This window comes from Neolamprologus multifasciatus, chromosome 17, assembly GCF_963576455.1.
Source record: "Neolamprologus multifasciatus chromosome 17, fNeoMul1.2, whole genome shotgun sequence".
Taxonomy (NCBI): Eukaryota; Metazoa; Chordata; class Actinopteri; order Cichliformes; family Cichlidae; genus Neolamprologus; species Neolamprologus multifasciatus.
In genome coordinates this window covers 39,220,787-39,238,112 of record NC_140455.1, presented here as the reverse complement: position 1 = coordinate 39,238,112, position 17,326 = coordinate 39,220,787, and the positions used below count along the sequence as shown (strand labels likewise).

Sequence of the window (17,326 nt, the reverse complement as noted above, 5' to 3'; positions counted from 1 at the left end):
AATATTAAATTTAAGTTGGCTGATTATATAGTAGTGAGAGACGTTACGGCACGCTGGCAGAAACGACACTGCCTGCTTCTCCCGTCTCCAGGACGCTGGCGTGGATGTGCACGCTTCCTAATCCAACGTTTTCATGAATCCAAACTTAATGTGGGAAAGGTGCACCCAGTTATGGACATAATTCATATATACAGACTTTATACAGTTCGTGTAATTCTTATGCATTTCTTCTGTAGCGCTTTTCTACTCAGAGTGCTGTAGACAACATCCACCTGTTCACACATAACTACTAATACATACTAATAAATATACTGCAACCACCTACTGTGGTCGGCTGCTGCTAAAACCGGCCTGCTCTTCTTCTCTCACTTCCTGTTGCCCTCACTAACCTCAGCTGCTCCCTGCAGGTGGCTGCCCCTCCCTGAGCCTGGTTAGGTCAGAGGTCAACAAGGCAAAAAACTACATCTACATGCATGGAACAAGTTCTTAATGATGATGTTCCTCAATTCAAAATATCTCATCACAATCTGCTTGCGTGTGTGTGTTAGTGTGTATAGCAGCCTGCAGAACTCTACAGACGCATCAATGATGAAAGCTGTGAACAGGTTTTAGAGCAAAGTCTGGTCCAATTCAGACGACGTCTTTGTCCAGTGTCGCCCTTCAGTATTATTCACATTACCCGCTGCAGCATCACGGCTTCGTAGTAAAGAGTCCGGTGGCAGCAGTTCAGACTTCAACAAAACAATCAGCACATAAAAACTGAACTGGATCCTATGTTAGGCAGAAATGGGACACCATTGCTGTTCTAGGAGTAGTTACACACATGAGGTAATGAGGAAGAGAGACACAGCTGGACAAAACAAGGCGCAGCTTAATGACATCAATTAACGAGCAAGAGGGGAAGCAAAGTGCACATAATGCACACGAGCTGAGAGAGGATCAAAATAACACAGAGAGCTTCAACACTGATGTGGAGACTAAAACCAAACGTAAGCGATCAAAGTAAACAAAAATAAAAGTGACTAAACACGGGAGACCTAACAAACGGACTCGCCACAGCGAATATGGAGGGACAGGAAAAGCTCGAGAACTAACGAGACAAAAACAGCAACAATCTGCAAAAGCCAGGATCATGACAAGCACTGTTTTCAAATCTTTGGTCCCCATTAAATTCAAAATCATATTTTTATCCTTAAAACGGTGCAATTTCTCTGTTTATTTGCTTTTACATGTTCGACTGTGAATAGAATTTGGGCTTAAGCGACTGTACCGTAAAACTGAAACTAGAACGGTGCTTATGTTTGGACAAAGAGTGTGACAGAGGTGAAACTCTTAGCATGAACAGCTAGATGCAAACGTTCAGTCCAGATCTCAACTGAACAACTTGAGGCACAGATGGATTTTTAGCAGGCGAACAGAGATTTTAAATAGATTTTGCTGAGCAGGCGTCTGATGAGTGACTGTCATCTGCCTGAGTGGGAGGACACAGTTTGTAGAAAGCTGGCATGAAACTCCTTCCTTTTCAATTTCTTACTGAACCAGAAATCATTCAGAAACAGTTTGTTTTTCTTTTTCATGCACGAAGACTTTTTGATCCACTGAATTTCCTTTTCCTTCCTTTAAACTCTGAACATCCGCTGATGGAGGTGGCTGAAAGGATGAAGACAAGCACAAAACAACGAAGGTGCCAGTGCCGCCGATGGACCAGGTTGCTTCCACTCTTCAGATGGCAGGCCCACTCGAGCAGCTCAGTGCGAACCACCAAAGAGCGCATCTTTTCTGACACTGTTCATTCGTCTGCATACAGAACAGTGCAGTAGAGTCTTCACGGCTCACTACGACTTTCACTCAAGCATGTCTCGTCCTCCTTTCGCACTGCCTCAGCGTAGCATTATGTAAGTGCGTTCCCGATGCAGCCTGCAGCAGATGGTAACGGCACTGACCTGTGACAATGTTAGCTTTCTGTGGAGCAGAACCAACGGATGATGGTCTGCACTCTCAACCATGTTATGGGATTGTTGGATAGTGGTTGGGTTAACATGCACGACTGTGGATGGATCACCTGGATGGAAATTCAACATTAAACATCAAAGCCTGTCACAGCTCAGGTGTGGCAGCATTCTCAGACCTATTTCCTCTCAGGATGCTGCAGCCAGGCTGGGAAACATGGTCAATGCACTTCACCCTGACTAAAGCACCACCAGCCAACTTATAAGGGAAAGCGTTAACTCATGTATCCTGTTGCATTTTGACAGGAAAATGAAAACACAGTGTGCCTATGATGGTGTTGGAAACTTCCACGTTGCAATTCGCTGTGGATACTTTAGCATTGTGTTATCTTCACAGAGAAATCAGAGCGTGGGTCACATAAATAATCTTAAGCTTTTACAGAAATCGCTCGTCCAGTTTTCCTGCATATTTACATAGTGGTGGGGAAAAAATGGATACTGTGTAGCATGGTGATGTTTTGTTTGCTAATAATGTATGGATACAGGGACAGCAGAAATCGATACTTTGTTACAAAAAGGTTTTTGTGCTCTGACTTCAGAGCATGTTGATCCTTTTTCTGAGCAAGAATCCTGACATTCCTTCACTGTCCAAATGTGTTTAATAAACATGACAGTTTACTTAATTAAAATAAAACATGTCTTAAATTAAAATAAGTTTAAAACTTTTTTATTTAATGTAAAATTATATTTTGTTTTAATTGACTTTCAAATTCTTCAGTTGCTGAAGGGGCTGCATAGTTTTCATAAACTGCATAGTTCAGAATAGCTATAATTGTACCAGATGGTTGATTCAGTTAAGTTGGACTAGACTGTAATACAAACCGTTCAGTTTGTCAACAATCAAACTGAAATGAGAGAAAGACTGAGTGTGAGACTTTGATATTAGAGAAAATGAATATTGATAAAGTTTACCTTTATGTACAGAATCTGAATATCGCAAAATATTTTTAAAAATTGCAATAATATCGTATCGTGCGTTAAGTATCGTGATAATATCGTATCGTGGGATTCCCACCTCTATATTTACAGCCATATATGCATCATATACAGACAAGTTACATCTGTCTTAGACCAACAGGAGAGATTCTTTTTCACTAAACTCATCACACACCAGGACAGCGGACTCTGACGACAGAATATCCTCCATTTGTTTTACAATTTGGAGTAGTCAAGAGGTGTGACTGAGCGACCCCAGCTGACCCCTCCTTACATCTGAGAGGGTAAAAAGATTTAACTTCTAGCTTCTAATGTACGTTCAGACTGATACAAAATGCTAAAGCATGCCACTTTGCTAATAATTAATTAGGCTTAAATCTAATCAATGAACATAAATGTCGTTAGAATTCGAACAGCCGAGTCCTGACCTCCTGACTTCTTATTGTGATGGTGTGTTTGTGTCTCGTCTGAGCGACACTGAGCATATTGTGATGGACAAATGCAGAGTTATGAACATAAAAAGGTGAGAAAGTATTTCTCTGAGTTAAAAAGATGTTGGTAACAGATCATACTCGTGACGCTCGATTGAGCTGATGATAAATTCCACTGACGTAAAATAGCGTCAGCTGGTCAGGATGGGATCAGATGAGAATTTAGTGATTCCAAATATCCAGATCCATATCACCTATTGAGTTTCACTGGCTCACGACTCTGCTTTAAGAGGCATCTCCATCTCTGAGCCGCAATAATTAAATGACATTCATGCAAATTGATTGGATGTTGTGGAACAAATATTTGTGCGTATTCACTGAGATGTTTCTCCTCTTTGTTCTGATCAGTGTGGGAGTCTTTGTTCTTATTACACGTATCAGAACACCTTTCATTATACTGCTCGTCACATTGATTTGATGTAAAACAGCTGAAACACACGTCTCATAATCACCACCGACAATATGAATCTGAGGCTGCACACCAACAAATCCCTAATGAGGAGACACACGTCTGCACAAAGCAAAGATGGGAACCAGCACAAAACAGCGATCGCTGCCATGATTCTGCTTCAGAAACATGAACCGGTAGGACGGGAGGCTGCAGCCTGCTCGGGGTCGACGTTCACTCAGCTTTCTCTCTGGGTTCTTGGCTAGCTTAGCGCTAGCATGCTGTCTGTGCAGATGTTTGCAAAGAACCAAAACTGTGTTAGCAGCATACTGTGGTTGTTTCCACTTTATCCTTTGGTGCAATAACAACGCTCCAGAGAGCGTCGCCATCTTCTCCTCTGACACGCCAACTGAAACCAGCTGATTGTAGCACGAGTGCAAAAACTGATGAGCAGCATTGATACATTGATTGACCAACAAGAACTGGGAACCCGTTTTCTACAAGAACTGAAATTCCCATCCCTAGGAATGAAAGGTTAGGAACAGGTCTATAACTATTACCAGCTGATCCAAGTTATTTCGCTTGAGTATCAGAGTGTGATCACAGCAGACAATCGGCTAATGATCACAAGCAGATTGATCCGAGGCACAGCAGGAGCACAATGACCATTCCTGTCACACGTCAGAGGGAAAAGTCCCACCAGGTCACTGAAAACACCACGTGGACCAACAGTGACTTTGAAGACTGACTTCTAAAAGCCAATCAGGCACTGGTATCCGCCTGGACCAATGACACACAAACGCTGAATGTTGTAAATACGACAAAGAGTGTCAGAGTCATCTCGTGTAGCAGGAAACGTGCGCTGCAGACAGGTCGGCTGATTTACACAGAAATAAGTCACAAGCCAAACTTTACTGATTTGCTCTCTTTATGGAAATGTCAGGTCACCTGTACAGCAAACTGCACAAAGCTTAAATTTGCAGCTCATCAAACGTCACTCGCTGAGCTTCCCTCGTCTCTTCTGACCCTCTGTTAGAGATCAGGCCTCTTCTCTGCCTGTTCTCAAAACATCTCTTCACCCTCTGACAGCCTGTGAGATGTTGGAGTGTTTTAGGCGACTGAGATGATGGTTTTTAGTTTATTTTTATTTCACTTATTTTTCAGTTGATTGTTTTTTAATATAGGGTTGTTTTAATATTTATGTGTTTTCTTTTTCATCCATTGTTCTTAGCTTGTTTACTGTGCAGCACTTTGGGGCTGTGCCGGCTATTTTAAAGTGCTTTGTAAATAAAGTTGGATTGGATTTTCCTTCCTGGGAAAATGAAACAGCTTTAGAGATTATGAGCCAAACTGTGTTTGATGTCTTGAGCTGCTCAACTATTTTTGCTTCAGTAGTGTGAGCGAGATGCTCACGTTTTATCTGAGCTGTCCATCATCACTGACGTTGCTGTGAAGCTTATGTCACAGCTCAATAATGAAGACCTGTAGTCACATCTGTCTTCGTCCCAGATGTTTGGTGGCTAATCTAAGCGTTACGTCACTTCCTCTTTTTCAGACCATCTTTCTGTCCAATCAGCCTCCACTCTCATCATCATCATCATCGTTTATTTATATAGCACTTTAAAAACACACAAGGCTGACCAAAGTGCTGAACAATGGAAATATAAGAGATAAAATAATAAACATAGTAAAAACAATAAAATATAAGTAAATATAAGTCAGTCAACCACGGAGTCAATGATTACAAAGCTGTAATCGAGAGATCAGCAGGTCGTGATCCACTGTGTCGAATGCAGCAGTCATATCTAGTATAAGCACTACGTGTTCACCACAGTCTGTCGCTGCCAGGATATCGTTCATGACCTTTATGAGAGCTGTCTCTGCGCTATGAGACGGCTTAAAGTCAGACTGAAGAACTTCAAACATTTGAGAGTTGTTTAGATAATCCATCAGCTGAGTGTGAACAACCTTTTCCAAGGTCTTACTCAGAAAAGGAAGTTTAGAGACGGGTCTAAAGTTTGACTGAACTGAAATATCTGAGCCTGGCTTCTTAAGTTACGGATGAATAACTGCAAGCTTAAACTCGTTGGTACTTGACCTGACAAGAGGCTGGTATTGATTATGTTCAGAATATGTGGTCCAACAGTAGGAAACACCTTTTTAGAAAACGGAGAACCACACAGGTTAGCAGTTAACACAAGCTTCTCGAGTTCAGGTAGAACAATTGGTTGGAAAGCAATAAGCAAATTTAAACAGGGAACATGCAGCCAACAGAAGATAAAGTGGAGAGTCTCAGACTGGCAACCTTATCCACAAAGAAAGAAACCTATTACACATAACCTCAGAAGACTGCAAACGAACACGATCCTCTGCATTCAGTACAGAACTAATGGTATTATACAGAACATGTGAATTAACAGCAATAAGTTGAGAAAAACAGGAGTTTTTGGTCTTTTCTGTCCTCTGATAAGCTTTCCAGCTCGTCTTAAGAGCTTCCAGAGAGACGTACAGTCTGTCCTTTTTCCATCGCCTTTCACATCTCCTACAGTCTCTTCTAATGGCTCGAGTAGCCAAGGGCTGGCCTTGGGTTTACACTGCCTGAGTCTTAGAGGTGCAACAACGTCAAGGGCAGATTTACAAACAGAGTCCAGATGAGAGAGTAATCCATCTACGGAGGACGACTCAGAGGGACACAAGTTGTTCAAATAGTGTTGAAAAACGCTCGGGAGTATCTGAGCCGAAGGCTCGATGGCATCGCGTAGGTGCAGCCCGTTTAACAACAGGAGTAAGAGGAACAACGTCAAATACAATGGGCATATGGTCACAGAATGCAGCATCCTCCACATAGTTACAGACAGATAACCCATATGATAACACCAAGTCCAATGTGTGACCACGTTCTTGAGAGGCACATTTAACAGACTGAACAAGATTAAAAGAGTTCACCATGTCCATGAAGTCCTTAGCCAGGGGCTTCATGGGCAACAGACGTGTATATTAAAATCACTGAGCAGCAGGACCTGGTCACACCGGGATGCACAGTCAGCGAGAAACTCCGAAAAAAGGAGGCCGATAAACTATTGCACACAGCAACGAAGGCGAGTGGCCCAGTTCACACAAACACAGTTCAACGCTACTGTGGCGTGTCCATGAGGATATTTGCTTAAACTCGAAGTGTGCTTTAAAAACAGCTAACCCCCCACCACCACCAGAAGCTCTCAGAGCGCTGAAATAAGCACAGCCAGCAGGCAGCAGTTCAGAAAAGGCGCTTAACTCACCGGGTGAACTCCAGGTTTCAGTCAAACAGAGGAAATCCAAAGCATGGGAAGAACAGAAATCCTTCAGGATGAAGGTCTTATTCACCACCGATCTGGCATTTATTAAAGCCAACCTGGGGGGAGCTGGTTCGGAGACCTCCGTGGCAGTGACAACCAGATCCACCGGTCGAAGGTCTGATCGGTCCATTCGCCTCCAACGAGGGAAGGATTTCACAGGTTTACTCCCGATAGAGCCGACAACGGGAACCAACCAGGAATCCACAGGATCCAGAGCACGCGATGGTACCAAGAGTCGTGGAAAAGATTGACGAACGGAGCGAAGATCGTGAGGAAGGTAAGAAATCCGGATTCTCAGCTTAACGAGGCGACGTTCACGAGTACCCCGTCTCCTGCGTCGCTTCTGCATATCTGGTGGCAGTAGTAGGAGATGCCAGCGCAATGGTACTGCTTCCAGGCAGGGAGGCAGAGAACCTCGGCTATCTTTACCAAACTGAACCGAAACTTTGGTGAATGAGCCGATTTTTAAAGTCTGGCGATCATACGACAGCACTGAACTGACATGTTGCACAACACTAGCTAAAAACAATAAAATCAGACGGATAAAAAAAGAGCGGTTGACGGCGTGCCAAACACACAGGCGCCATCTTCTCACTTCCCACTCCCCCCCCCCCCCTTTTTTTATTTTACTTTAAATATTTTGACATTTTGGTCCTACGCCCTAAAGTGGTTTATATGTTGGATATATATAACATCCTGAAACGGGAGGAATGTTGTATTTAGAATGTAAAGATGATCATTTTTAACATGTAAGACTGGAGAAATATTTTATAACAGAAGAGCGTTTTAAAATTTCCAACAGCACACAGGCCTTAGAACCACGCCCCCGTCTGACTGAACCACGCCCCCGTCTGATTGAACCACGCCCCGTTTGACTGAACCACGCCCCCGTCGGACTGAACCAGGGCTTATACAGAGAGGCCATTGCTGCCTGTCTTTGTCCAACAAGTTGTTTGTCCAACCTAACTGTTTTATTACTAGAACTCATAATCCTTATTATATGTATGTGTGTTTATTTTTATACACACAACTGAAACTTGCAACGATTTGAGTAATTTCTCCTTCCAGGTCAATGAAAACACAACAAAGTTCCTAATTTGACGTCTCTTTCCACACCACAGAGTGATCGGTGATTGGTGGTACGACTACTTGAAGCAAAACTCTGTCTTCAAGCGAGATCATAAAGATTAACAAGCAGAAAGAAAAAATAATCATCATCACTACAGGAAAATGTATTTAAAGACATCTTACCTTGAGACAGGACGTGGATCGGTGGAGTCGATGACATGAAAAGACACAATGAGAATCTGTTAGCAGTCATGTTATATAGTCAAGCAGTGAAATAAATCAAGCACGCTGGTTCCCACCTTTAGTTTTGCAATGTTTCAACAGGAATATGTCAAAAACTATTAAAGATAAAGGCCTGAAATTTTCACCGGACTTTAACTGAATCTGTAACTTGGGACAGCTACTAGAGCTGCCACAAACGATTATTTTGATAGTCGACTAGTCACCAATTTTTGCAATTAGTCGACTAATCAGATCATCACCCATTGGACATAAAACGTACAGCTTATTGCACCAGCAGCATCTGCTCTTATATAACTATCATCAGCTTACAGCTTTAAGTGTGTAAGGTCTGTGCTAACTAAAAATAAAGACAAGATGATAGTTTGTTTTGGTGAAGTTTAATAAACTCCTTGCTATCTAAAATATAACAGGACACCGGAGTAAATTCTCAGCATCTCACACTTCTGATAATCAGCTGTCTGCTTGATGTTTATTCAGCTGTGTAAAAACTATAACTTTAATCTCAGCCAAACCGATTTACTCAGGAACAAATAAAATACTAAAAAAAAGCCAAACAATAACATTTTTAAGTTATCTAAGTGACTTATATATCATGTTTAACCTGAGTAGTGAAAGACGGTGGTGGGTTTGAAGCCGGGAGTCCGGTGTTCTCACGGCTCTAGTTAGCCTAGCCCTCGGCTAGCTATCGAGCTAGTGGGTAACAGACGTCTCTGAAAACGTCGGAGCGCTTTTGAAAACATGTGGTGACTTGATAAACTGAGCAGATATTTGAGGTTTACACAGCTACATTCTCGCCTGAAAATATGTTAAACTTTTATTTTGTGACCCAGAAAGAATAATAAGAGTAATATTAAAACTAACTAGCTGCCGCCATTGTTGGAAACTGAGCTGGGCTGCGCTATGAATTCTGGGACACAGCTTCTTCTTCTTCGGGGTTTAACGGCAGCTGGCATCCTTGTACATGCAGTGCTGCCATCTTCTGTTTCAGTCCGTTATTACACTCTTAAATCCTACTACTTATTCCTGCATCTTTTGGGATCTTACAAAGCTTCAAACGACGCGTCGACTATTAAATCAGTCGTCGACGATTTTGATAGTCGACTCATCGTGGCAGCCCTGTCAGCTACTATCAGGAGGTTTCATTAGGAATCCTGGAATTTACAGGAAACTATAAAAACATGAAAGTCAAGTCACAGGTGATATTTACATTTTGCTTGTATTGTCTAAACAAAACCTAAATACATTGAAATTTACAAAAATATCGAAATGAGAAAAGAGTTAAGTAACAAGTAAACATGTTGGATAAAGCAGCTGGTTTAATGTAGCAGCCTGATAGGTTAGAACTCACAGCTACATTGTTAAACAATGTTACAACAGGTCATCATCTCTTCATGTTCGTTGTCTTTAAAAGATAGAATCAAGATATTAAAAGTCTCTTTAAAATTATGGACGTCAGTCTGGGCAGGACACTCCTTTCAACTTACTCCGTTTTGAACATATCAGTCATACAAATCTACAGTAGTCAGCCTCTGTGTGTTGCCATGACAACACACACATACGCTCTCTTGATTTCGAGCAGAGGAAATGGAAGTGCAATCAAATTGCATTCAAGCCAAAAGAAGCACTTTCCTGTAATTATCGCTTTGAAAACAAGCTCTGTGTGCGTGTGTGGGTGTGTGTGTGTGTGTGTGTGTGTGTGCGTGTGCGTAAGAGCGGTGAGCGTGACTTCTTTCCCAAACACAAGACCACCACAGTGCACACGAAACTTTACACACCAAACACGCCAACGTTCACACACGTTTGGTCAGAGAGAAGAACGTCTGTTAATGTGAGAATATGAGTGAACAACAGGCCGACTGTGACCTACATGCAGTTTAAACTGCCCGCAGGTTACAGTCCAGCTCTGTTTAACGCTGAAATATGTTCTCATATTAAATACAGTCATTACATTATGTCAAGTAATGCTCTGAGCAGCACAATCTGTAAGTGTGAATCCGACTACAACGAGCTGTTTACTTCACACAGTGACCCAAACATGAACCATCACGGGGGCGTTATCAGCAACTTAATCAGCCAATCAGGGATCACACACACTCGCGTTCTGCTACTTCTTACTTAATTTTCTTACTTTGTAACATTTGTACACAGCACTGATTCACTGTCAGTGAGCTTACCTGTAAACTGTGTGAAGCAAGCAGAGCTGTTTGAAAGTGCCGATCTGTGGAACAACACAGGAAGTCTGGCTCGGCTCTCTGTTCACTCCAGCCCCTGTGAGGGTCTCCCCTGGCTCTAACTGTCTGTAAGAGTCCGGGTGTTTACCCTGCTTAGTCTGAAAAACTAAAAAACAGGAGACCTGCTACCAGCCACAGTTACAGCAGCTCCCCTATAGATCCATGGCACTGGGTTTAATTTAGTGGCTTGGATAACTAAGCTCCAAGAGTCTCTTACTTTCAAAGGGCTGCAGTAACCAATGAGAGTTATTTCTACTTATGTGAATCCGATTTTTCCCTCTACTGCTTCACAAAGGGTCAAAAAGGGAATGTCCATTAAATTCAGGATATTTTATTAAAGCAATCTAGCAAAAGCAGAATCAGATTGTTAATTATACTTATCTAATGAACCTGAAGCTAATGCTGGGAATGCAGGAATGCAGTGAAAATCCAAATCTTCTCAAAGTTAAAATGCACGGACAAAACTGTGGAACTCATGGAAGTTGTAATCCATCAGGAAAGTAAAGGAAATCCCAATCTGCTTGAATTTATAATCTCACCCGGCAAACATGAGTCCAGCACTCGGGTTTGATCGCTCTGCTGTCACGGCTACAGCATCCAGCTGTGATCGCACTGATCCAGACAAAGGAAGAGCCTCTGATTGGTTCCTCACACACACCTTTGAGACCTGCTCACGCTTATTTTCACATGAACATCCAACAGTGAACCTCTTTAATTCAACTACACACAAATACTTTTACACACTTTTTCTCTTTAAATACTAAATCTGAGTGAGTGTCCTGTTATTAGAATCATTATTCTCATATTGGTTTAACCTGATTATACTCTGATCAGTATTAAGCAATTAAGCAAATTCACGTCTGACATGTGATTCTGTAACATAGTTACAGCTTAATGCAGCTTCTCTTACTCAGAATCGGGGATGATGATGTTTGGCGACATTTCTCACTTCTACCAGAATCACAGCTGGATCACGTCCACACACAACTTCAGACATTAGAATAATTGAAGAGTCATTCAACACATTAACTACACTTATATCTCTACTTTAGAATAAAGATGATTTACAGTTAAAAAGCACATGTACATAAACTCTGTATCACTTTTAACATAAAAGACCACTGACCCTGTCTCAGATGTAACAGAGAGGTCAGCCGGGGGACTTCAGGGTCTTTCAATCCCAGCTTTCTCGACAAAAAGTACCAGGCTTCTGCACAGTGCCGTCAACATCAAAGTCTTTTAATATCTTTCGATGAAAATATGCCCAGTTTCCAAGTTACATTTAAAATATCAAGAAAATGTATTTTTGTACTGTCACAGTTCAGTAAATAACAAAGCTTTTATGAATATGATCAAAGTAGCTAATAAGATGAAACTAGACTCTAAAGATTGGCCTTCAGGACACATTCAGCTTTTCCAACAAACCCTAACTCAGATTTATCATCAGGTCAAAGCCCAACAATCCATCGTGTGACCAGTTTGCTTATAGTTTGTTTTTAATAAAGTCTGTACTGTTTCAAATCCTCAGCAGCCAGGCTGACTTTCATCAGCTGATTAAAAGCTAAAGATCAATGAAGACAGAACAAACACTGAGATTTCAACTGAAACCTTCTAACGAACAGAAAGGAAATAATGTGAGAAACACCTGAAGCTTCAAACATGATCAAAGTCATCATCTGTGCAGTTGTTGCAAACATGGATGAAATATTTGTCCTTTTGTCTTCAATATTGTTTGATATCAGATAATGACTGGTTGGTATCTGGTTAGTTAGTGGTAGCCTCCACCTGCGCTGCTAACACAGCTCATCAAGGCACAAACTCAATCACAGTATAAATAAGGCCAAGTCCAAACCCTTATTGAAGTTGAGCATTTGTCAGCACGGACCCTCGACTGCAGCCGGGAACACAAAGGTCTGCGCTGAGAGCATCTTTACGCCAAGGACTCCTGTTCCCAGGATCGTTAAATAGAAAAAGACAGCCTATGGAATCAGTCCACAAACATAACCACTGCAGGATGGGGTACGGGTCTATATACCCCAAATACAAGTTCAAGTCAGCACAGTAACTGGTGTTATCACCTTTTAACTAACCCACACTGCTTACATACAATATTCTCTACACAGTCAATTTAACTTCAAATACTCTGAGACCAAACAAACCAAACCTACCAGCTGCACCTATAAATAAAACTCCTGAAGGAAAATGTAGGACAATGTGAGGACAGGATGGAAACAGGATAACATGAAAGATGGACTAAATATATGAACAACATTACTCAATGAGACCATCAGAATAAAAATGAAATAAATACAAATATTAATAATAATAATACATTTTATTTAAAAAATAGCGCCTTTCAGAGCACCCAAGGACACTGTACAACAAAGACACAATATAACAATAATAAGAGTAACAGATAAAAGTTAAAAGGATGCCGAGGTTTAAACATAAGCAATGAGTAACATTTCTGAGGTCGGGGGGTGAGGAATTCCAAAGTCGAGGGACAGAGCAACTAAAAGCCCCCCCCCCCCCCCCCCCCCCGTTGTAATCAGACAGGAAGGAACAGAGAGAGAGGATGAAGATCTGAGGCACCGGGATGGGAAGTTCATCTGTACCAAATCAGAGAGGTCTGGTGGAGAGAGGGGGTGAATAGCCTTAATGTATAAAGGATTATTTTAAAATGAAAGCGAAATTTATCCGGGAGCCAGTGAAGCTGCTTCAGGATTGGGGAGATGTGGTGGGTAGAGGAAGTAATAATGCGGGCAGCAGAGTTCTGGACACGTTGCAGCTTGTTGATGGATTTTTGTGTAAGGCCAAATAATAGTGAGTTACAGTAACAATTCAGAGATAACAAGATTATGGACGAGAATGGCAGTGGCATGAGGAGTGAGGAAAGGGCGGAGGGATTGATGCTACGGAGTTGAAAATATGCTGCACGTGTGACATTATTAAGATGTGAATTAAAGGATAATGACCTGTTGAGAATGACACCCAAGCTCTTCACAGAGGGAGAGATAGGGACCAGCAAATTATTGATAGTGAGAGAGAAATTGTTAATTCTGGAGAGCAACCGTTTAGTGCCACCAGGAGAAGTTCTGATTTGTTGCTGTTGAGTTTAAGGAAGTTGGAGGAGAACCAGGAATTGAGTTCAGCTAAGCAGAGGGTGAGGGAGGGTGGAGGAAGAGTAGAGTCAGGTTTGGTAGAGAGGTGAAGCTGAGTGTCATCGGCATAGCTGGAACTGAATGTTATATTTACCAAAAACGTGTCCGAGTGGAAGAAGGTAAATGATGAAAAGCAGGGGCCCGAGGACAGATCCCTGGAGCACCCCAGTAGATGGAGGAGAAGGCTGAGAAGGATTTTAACTGAGTGCGGTCAGACAGGTATGAGTTAAACCAGGCTAATGGAGCATGAGAGAGACCAATAGAAGCTAATCTGCTAAGAAGAAAGGGAAGAGAGATGGTGTCAGAGGCTGCACTCAGATCAAGGAGAACAAGGATGGAGAGGAGACCAGAATCAGCTGCATAAGAAGATCTTTGTTATTTTTATAAGAGCAGTTTCAGTGCAGAGGACGGAAACTGTTCGTAAAGGTTATTATCAGTGAGGTGTAGACGGACGTGTGAAGCAACTATTTTTCAAGAATCTTAAGTAACATATACTAAAGTGCTAGCAGTGTTTAAACAAAACCAACTGTGCAAACAGAAAACTAAATAAAGATTGAAATGAAATCAAACATGCTCGGGAGTGAAGCTCGCTCTCATCTGTGAGCTGCTGATGATAAACATGGAGACACTGGCACAGTTTAACATGGAGAAACAAATAAACAAACGTTAGGAAGGTCAGTCAGCCCTGCTGTGACTGCAGAGCTCAGTGTGCACAGGTCTGCACGATGCAACACAGTCAAATGTTCATATGATCGTACAGTCAGCAGATATGAACAGCGTGTAAACTGTGCAGCCTATAAAACCTATGAGCAACTCTTCTGTTACCATCCAGCCTCAAACACACAATCCAAATTCATTCCTACGTACGCACACGTATTTCCCATCTTATTGAAGATGAATGCACTTCCTTTATGAAGTCATAACACACCCTGAGCAGGCCCAGCTCAGTAACAGTGCTCCTCTGCAGGTAACACACCTGGTTTGGACTTCTGCTGTCACATATTTGTGAGGTCCTGCTGTAGGTTTCACAGGCAGGAGACATTTTCCCACTGAAGCATAAATCCCAAGACATCCTTTAGCCTTCATAGTTTAATAGTCACCAACTAAACAGCAGGAAAAAATCATCCGGGAACCAAAGAAAAAGGTTTTTATATTTCCATGAGTTAAACTCTGAACACTCAGACATGTTTCTGTGAAGCTTTGTGACTGAAGAATATTCTGGACCACCCAACTCTACAGAAGCCATCAGGTACAACTGCATGAATACCTTTACCAAGCAAATTCTCTCTGTGATCAGCACCATGGACAGCACACGCTGTCAGAGAATTTATTCCATATATTTTTATTGACATTTTTGACAGTACAATACAAACACATGTTGAACACCCTCACAGTCACACACCCATCCATACATCAAACCTGCCTACATCACATTCAAATGTAGAAATGAGCATCGTTCTCACAGTAATACAAAAATTCAATGGGTTAGGATAGACAACATTTCCCTTCCTTCCCTTCTTCTTTCCCTTCTTTTTCATAAATGTCCTTCACCTCCACTCCCTAAAATATCCATATATGGCTTCCACATATTCCACATTGTTTGCCCTTGGCAATATATGTTAGTCTTTCCAGGCCTAGAGAGATGCAATTTCCTTCTTCCAGAGTCCCATGGAGGGAGCATCCATACTCTTCCAACACAGCGCCATGGCTCTTCTGGCTTGAAGTAGTCCATAGTCCAGTAATTTAGTTTTTTTTCCGATTGCTTAAATTCCCTTGGATATATTCCAAGTACACAGAGTTTTCCTTTTAAAGGGATTTTTACCTTAAACACTTCGGACAGATATTTGATAACAGTCCTGGATTTTAGGACAATGAAGAAGAGTTCCTTTTTCAACTAAACATTTAGTACAGATGTCCGGAATATCATTGGACATATGATGAAGCTTGACAGGTGTTATATAGGTTCTCATGAGCCATTTATATTGCAGTAGTTTAAAGCGTCTGTTTATTGTTTGTTTTTGTGCTTTTAAGCAAGCCTGGTTCGTTTTCATCTATGTCTGCTGTCAGAGAACTGATTTAAGCTTACACGATCTTTTTCAACTCGTCTACTCAAAACAGGCTTGCTGAAGTCAGATAAACAGGCTGTACTTGCTGTAAGCATGGAACCAATGGGAGACGCCCAACCACAGGAAGGCTCACCTGCAGAGTCTTCACTGAACAATCATAGTAAACAGATTTCACAGGTCTTTCCTTCCAACTGCTGTCAGACTCTACAACATGGTCTCTGTGACCACACACATGCAGACAGACACACACATGCAGACAGACACACACATGCAGACAGACACACACATCGCATACACAATTATAAGTTTCGCCCTGTCTCCATGATGTGCAACAGTACCAAGTGTTTACAATAGTGTTGCTACTATCCTCCTCTTTGTTTCCGCAGCCTGAGGTATTCACTGAGCACGTGGTCGGTTGGGGCCATCTTCCTGATGTGCTGGGTTTGATCTTTGTTTTCCATCCTGGACAGTGGTTCTGACTAGTGTTCAGTCTCCAGTTATCATACAGTCTCAGGGTGCTGAACCTGAAATCCTCTGAAATCCTGCAAGCATGGTGAGGAGTTTTCTTCTCGTGACGTCAGTGCCTACTGTTGCCTTACTCTGCAGTCGTTGGTGGTGGCTGCGGCCTCTTTATGGCTCCCATTTGCCTGTGGGAAATGCCTATGGTTCTGCTCCCTGAACAGCAGTGAGCTTAAGGCAAATGGATACAGGAACTACAGTCGTGTTCATTGATATCTGGCACAGAAACATTTAGCAGCAGCTCCTCTGGGCTGCAGGGGGGGGCCTCAGTAGGCCTCAGTAGACCTCAGTAGACCTCAGCAGACCTCAGTAGACCTCAGCAGACCTCAGTAGACCTCAGCAGACCGGATTAGTGCATCCAGATCAGACCGGGATCTCAGTAGACCGGATTAGTGCATCCAGATCAGACCGGGATCTGTGGAAGTAAAACTTCTTCTCCAGTCTTTGTACTAAAGTGATTCTCTGTTCTTACGACAGCTCCTCTCCTTACCTTTAAGCTCTTCTCCTCTACATAAAGACAAATGCACACATGCTTCATTGCTCGTCCTCGCTTCTGTTTAGTTGACTGTTTCGCTGCCTACTCACAGATTTAACCTCTTATGTAAATCGATTAGTGAAGGAAGTCCCTCCTCGCAATATTTAAACGCCCACAGAAGGCTCCAGGCTGAGAGGAATCTGTAGTACTGCCAGACGAGCACAAAGGAACAAGGAGAGGGAAATATGCAGAGGCACCGATTACAATAGAAACAGAGGATTCACTGAGATGAGGAGATGGAGCTAAAGGCATTGACGGTAATCTGACAGAAGAACATTTTGGGCATTTCCACAGGCACATTTTCTACCACTCCTTTTATTTATCGACTCCTTTTAACTCCTTTC

At 42.2% G+C, this 17,326-nt stretch overlaps 1 protein-coding gene across 7 annotated transcripts in view; it reads right to left on the bottom strand.

Moving 5' to 3' along the window:
• LOC146499897 (pleckstrin homology domain-containing family A member 5-like) overlaps positions 1–17,326 on the bottom strand; it is a 124,414-nt gene that overhangs the window by 81,282 nt on the left and 25,806 nt on the right. Inside the window, exon 1 of one of the 7 annotated variants that reach the window (XM_085136860.1) lies at positions 8,411–9,065. The exons of the other annotated variants lie outside the window; for them this stretch is intronic. The gene's annotated coding sequence lies outside the window, so the exon portion shown is untranslated. Of the gene's footprint in view, positions 1–8,410; positions 9,066–17,326 lie in introns of those variants that run through there. 7 annotated transcript variants of the gene reach the window in all.